Source organism: Mastomys coucha, unplaced genomic scaffold, assembly GCF_008632895.1.
Source record: "Mastomys coucha isolate ucsf_1 unplaced genomic scaffold, UCSF_Mcou_1 pScaffold7, whole genome shotgun sequence".
In the NCBI taxonomy this organism is placed as follows: domain Eukaryota; kingdom Metazoa; phylum Chordata; class Mammalia; order Rodentia; family Muridae; genus Mastomys; species Mastomys coucha.
Window position 1 is genome coordinate 50,379,030 of NW_022196913.1, and position 5,471 is coordinate 50,384,500.

Consider the following 5,471-nt stretch of genomic DNA (forward strand, 5'->3'; position numbering starts at 1 on the left):
TTAATGTGGCTTCTATGTCTTGAACTCAGGTCCCTGTGATGTGTAAGCACTTTACCAACATAACCCCTCACCAGCCTCATTCTTACTTTTATTATTATTGTTATTATTATTATTATTTAACATGAAAAGAAAAAGAAGTTTTATGTAAAAGAGAGGTCTGAGTCCTTGAGTACTATGATCTCTATGGAGGACATGCTGCTTGACTTTAATTCAGAGTAGCCTTGATACAGGCATGGGGCAGATGAGGTGACACTGCCTGGGCCGAGGCAACAGGACAGAAGAACGTCTTTCCAGGTCTCTATGTCTGGACTTACTTCATTTCATATGTGCTGTGAGCACAAGGCTCACACTTCTCTGGGAACTCAGTGGTGATTCTCAAATATTCATTCCCAAGGCTGTCACTGGGGTAGCTATTAAAATTCACATTCCCATCATCAGCCTGCTTGGGACACTTATTAAAATTAAAAGTCTGCTCAGTCCAGGCTTCTGAATCAGACTTACTAGGAATGGAGCCTAGAAAACTGCATTTCATTTTAAACACACTCCACAGGTGGGGCTTTTATGCAGGCTGTTTTGCTCTCTTTGGTGTGCAATAAATAATTTCTACGTTTCAAAGGATTTGAAACAATTTAACCCCAAATGTGTTTCCCTTACAATTGACTAAAATATTCCTCACATGGTACTGTTTCCTTTCCATAAAATACATCCTCATGGGGCCATGTGTCAGCAACCGCCATAACTTTATTATGGAGAGTCAGATGTGGTGGCAGAGCTGTAACCCCAGCTTGAGCTACAGATAGAGACTTTGTATGAAAACCCAAACAAAACTTGTATTGTGGGAGTAGGGAATCCAAACATACTGTAGAAAGCTTGCTGGGGATCTGTAGCTCAGAAACTCAAGGCGAGCAGGATCCTGCACGAAATTACAAAATGTCCCCACTGTGTGAAAGGCAAGCCTGATGCTAGAGAAGGCATACACAATCCTGGTGTGTTTGTTTTTTTGGTTTTTAAGAAAAGGCCTCACACAGGACAGGTTGGCCTTGAACTCATTATGTACCTAAGGAGGACTTCTGAATTCCCATCTTCCTGTCTCCACTTCCTGCATCCTGAGATCACAGGTATGCCCCATCATGGATGGCTCCAGATACAAAAAAATTTTGAGAGCACAGTAAGTGATCCTAGGCTTCCCTGGAACACCTGCTTGATAACTTATTTCTAAAGCTGAAAGAATTGTGTGCCACTCCCCCACCCCCCAAAAAAAAACAACTTTAAAATGAGTCTTCTGGGGCTGGTGGTCTAGCTCAGTTGGCTGCATGCCTAGTTAGCACGTTCTGTCTCCAGCACCACACAAAACAAGTATAGTGGTACAGGCAACCCAAGCACTTGAGCGGTAGAGATAGGATCAGTTTGAGTTCAGCCTTGACTACATGCGAGTATGCCTCAAAGTGTGTGTGTGTGTGTGTGTGTGTGTGTGAGAGAGAGAGAGAGAGAGAGAGAGAGAGAGAGAGAGAGAGAGAGAGAGAGAGAGAGAGATACTTATTCCTAATGGTGGTGTGTATCATTAGAAGCCAGTGGTTTGTTGGTGACTGGTTAGCAAATCTAACTTATCAGGATGGTTGACAAGACACCAGCATCAATAACAAAGGTATCGATAAAAAGAGTGGTCAGCAGAAAGGAATAGAATTGGTGCCTAGCATAAGCTTTACCAAGGTGGTAGTTGTATAACTTACACATTTTACATATAAGACTTCTAATTTCATCTTTATGAAAGTATGCAGCTTTTATACAAATAAGTATAAGCTCCCAGAAGACTCAGGGCATCTGCATTTTATTTTTAAATTGAGTTTTCACTACTAACTGTCATTTCTAAAAAGCCCCTGTTTGTCACATAGTAGAAAATTGCTTAATGCAGAAGTTAGTTTATAAAAGTTTCTGCCCAAGTGTAGAGTGTGGGGTCAAAATCATCCTTGTGATTTTAAAGTTGGAATCAGGGCCAATCTGTCTGTTTAAATTCTTTAGCAGCTCCCACTATGCTTGTGACAACACCTACTATGCTTGTGTGAATTCCTACTGTGCTTGTCACAACTCCTACTTTGCTCATGACAACTCCTACTATGCTTGTGACAGCTCCTACTATCCTTGTGTGAACTCCTACTGTGCTTGTGACAGCTCCTACTTTGCTCATGACAGCTCCTACTATGCTTGTGACAGCTCCTACTATACTTGTGACAACTCCTACTATGCCTGTGTTCAAAACACTGCTCATTCTTATCAAGGCCTGGAAGGCTCTATAGAGTCTGATGTCAACTTTCTGGTGCCACACCCCTGGCTTATTATCATTTACCTGTGACTTTTCAGTCAGTGCACTGAGCCCTACGTTTTCTTTGACCTTCCAGGCCTAGTCTTATTTCTGCCTCAGAATCTTAACCCTAGAGACACACAAAACCTGCACATGTTGGTTCCTGCTCATGCAGTGTAGTGTGGGGACAGACACCTTTAATCCCAGCAGTTGGAAGACAGAGGCAGGAAGATTTCCATGCATTTGAGGTTAGCCTGGTCTACATAGTGTGTTCCACACCAGTAAGGACTACATAGTGAGACCCTCTCTTTAAAAAGACAACAAGAGCTCAGTCTTCCTTTTCCTTTTGACACCTTAATTCATACCCACTGTCTTTACATGGTCTTGAGAGCCCCACACAGGTCATGTAACCAGCCTGTTCCTTCTTATGTATATCTTTTATGCTAGCATGAAGCTTCTTGAAGGAAGGCAGTTGAGACACTTTTGGTTCAGGGCCCATAGGAGTCCCACAAAGATGGCACACCATGTATTTGTTGGATGACTAAACGTCTCCTAAGATGTCCTTCAAGGATCATAGTCAAGGTCTCTTATGCAGTGATGATCCTGCAATTAAACTCTGAAAACCTCTAGGCTGGCTTCCAGTCCAAGAGGAGAAGCCACACCTGCTGGATATCTGCCAGTTCTGGTTGGGATATCTTCAGCAGCACCGACGGATGGAATGGGTTTCTTCTATTGCACTCTGATGGGAAGCTTCTTGTTCTTTAATATCCATTAGCTGACTTGTATCAAAGTAATCCTTCAGAAGATCTGCTCCCTTTGCTGCATAGCCATCCAAGAACTCAACGCTAGCTTCCACCCTGTGACTGTGGTGACCGGCAATGGCCACCTAGCCAGGTTTGCTCAGCTCAGAAAGCCTCCAGGCCAGTGTCTCAGTTGCACACAGCTGATATCCTCTCATCAGAAAAACTGTAGCTCTATTCTCATTTCTCCCCTTTTATAAACTCTTACGTTCATTTGTACAAAAGGCCACAATTCCACCATGGCCAAATACATCACAGACAGAGGCAGCCCCCGTGCTGGTTGCCAGTGGATTTTCATGTGTAAAAATAACTCCGCGTGGCATAAACTGGTATGACTGGATTGAATTGTTGGCTTTGGACTGCCAAAGGTACCCTGCTAATGGCAGCCAAGCATCAGTGAGAGAATCAAAGTTAGAATTACCATCACCGGGCTCAGGAAAGCAAGTACAGAAACTTAAATCCCACAAGCTTTCTTTAGGACATCCACAAGAGGCTCATTGATGTTATAACCAAACATTTTCTACCTCTAAGAAAACTTAGGCTACAGGAAGCTATGATATGTTTCCTAAACAGTCATATCAATTAAAACATCAAAATTATTTTGGGGGGGTCCAGGGTCAAGACAGGATTTCTATGTGGATCCCTAGTTGTCATGGAACTCACTTTGTAGATGAAGTTGGCCACAAACCCAACAGAGTTGTTCTTGCCTCTGTCTCCCAAGTGCTGAGATTAAAGGCATGCACTGCCACCACCCAGGAAAAAGTGAAAATTCTTATACGATATTGAAGATTTTTGACTTTAGAGTAACATTTTCCTCCTCTTCCTTGTGTTTTAGGTGCATAAGATATAAGCAGAGGGAAAATTCTTAAGGTGACATGTCACTAGTTTACTAAATCAAAATCCCCTGTTACAATTCCCCATTTTGGTAAAGCAAGATATCCCCCCTCTCAAGATTTTGCAAAATTAAAATAACAGCAAAAGGAAAGAAATTGAGAACCAAAGTTCAAAAGGACTATGGATGCCATCCATAAAACTGACTTCAAATTTCTCCGGCTCATCACACGCCTTCATTGTTCCCCTTACCGAAACAAATAAGTTAGTGTTCTACGTTGATGTCTGGCATACATTATGCTAACACAATTCTCTTTTATCAGTTTTGTTATGTTGATGTAACTCAGAAGATTGTGCTTGTAAGAGGAACTGGTACTAAAAATATTTGCAAGCTACCAGGCAAGGCAAGGAATGATGCTTGTAACCTGTGGGTGATTACTGCAACAGTGGGGTTATGTGGAAACACAAGGAATAAATGAGAAAAGAGACCGGATGTGTCTGCTCACACCTAACATTCTAAAACTTGGGAGCTGAGGCAGAAGGATGGCTGTGAGTTTGGAGATAGTCTGGGTGAAATCGTAGGTGCCAAGCCAGCCTGGGCTATCAGATCAGATCCTGTTTTAAAAAAAGAAAGAAAAGGAAGGGAGAGATGGAGGAAAGAAGGAAGGAAGGAAGGAAGGAAGGAAGGAAGGAAGGAAGGAAGGAAAGAAGGAAGGAAGGAAGGAGGCTAGTTTGTCAGTCAACCACATCTGCCCTTCAGAACTGTCTGCCACACACACTCAGTTTTGGATACAGACTATACGTTCATGGCTCAATTGGCTTTCTTCTCTCCTTTTCCATGTTTGGGGTCAACTAGGCAAAAGCTGGTCTCAACATTGAGACAACAGGTTGCCAGGCTGTGTAGTGGGACCCGAGGAACAGTTTTGGTGTCCTGTGACAATGACCTCCTACTTCCTTGCCATCTACTTTACTGTTCTGCCTTGAAGGGAGAAGGTTCCTTAGCACAGAGGATATGGGTCTATAACTCAGAGACAGCTGCCCACTCAGTATGTTTACTACTAACATGTTGCTAAACCAATCACTTCCATTCCAGCCAGCACATCTGCCACATGGCGGTGGGGAAAGTTTGTCATGATTTCTTAACAGTCCACTGAAAATTCGAACACATAAAACTTACCTGGCACCCCATAATAGCTACTCATTAAACGGCTTGTCCTTTGGATAGCCTGCAGAGATGTTGTCCAGGCTGTCCCACACCAAGGACCGAGCTTTCACCTTGGGGACCGGAGTTTGTTTTGATCTCTTCTCTGAGTACCACAGGAAGCCCAGCCTATCTTTTTTGAGCCTCTATGTCAAAGCCCCTTTGAGAGAGGATAAAGAGATCATAAATGGTGAAAGGGTTGCATGAGACTCAGACTCTTCCAGGACCCGACCTGGGAAAGCAAAGTGGTGCTTGAGTCGCTTGAGAGTTACAGATCATCAGACCCTCTCAAAGATTCCTTTTTGTTTAAATCACAGTCAGTCTTTCCCCAGCATTGAAT

General features: G+C 43.0%; 1 protein-coding gene across 14 annotated transcripts in view; it reads right to left on the bottom strand.

Moving 5' to 3' along the window:
• Atxn1 (ataxin 1) overlaps positions 1-5,471 on the bottom strand; it is a 423,758-nt gene that overhangs the window by 134,239 nt on the left and 284,048 nt on the right. Inside the window, exon 1 of one of the 14 annotated variants that reach the window (XM_031359331.1) lies at positions 5,108-5,454. The exons of the other annotated variants lie outside the window; for them this stretch is intronic. The gene's annotated coding sequence lies outside the window, so the exon portion shown is untranslated. Of the gene's footprint in view, positions 1-5,107; positions 5,455-5,471 lie in introns of those variants that run through there. 14 annotated transcript variants of the gene reach the window in all.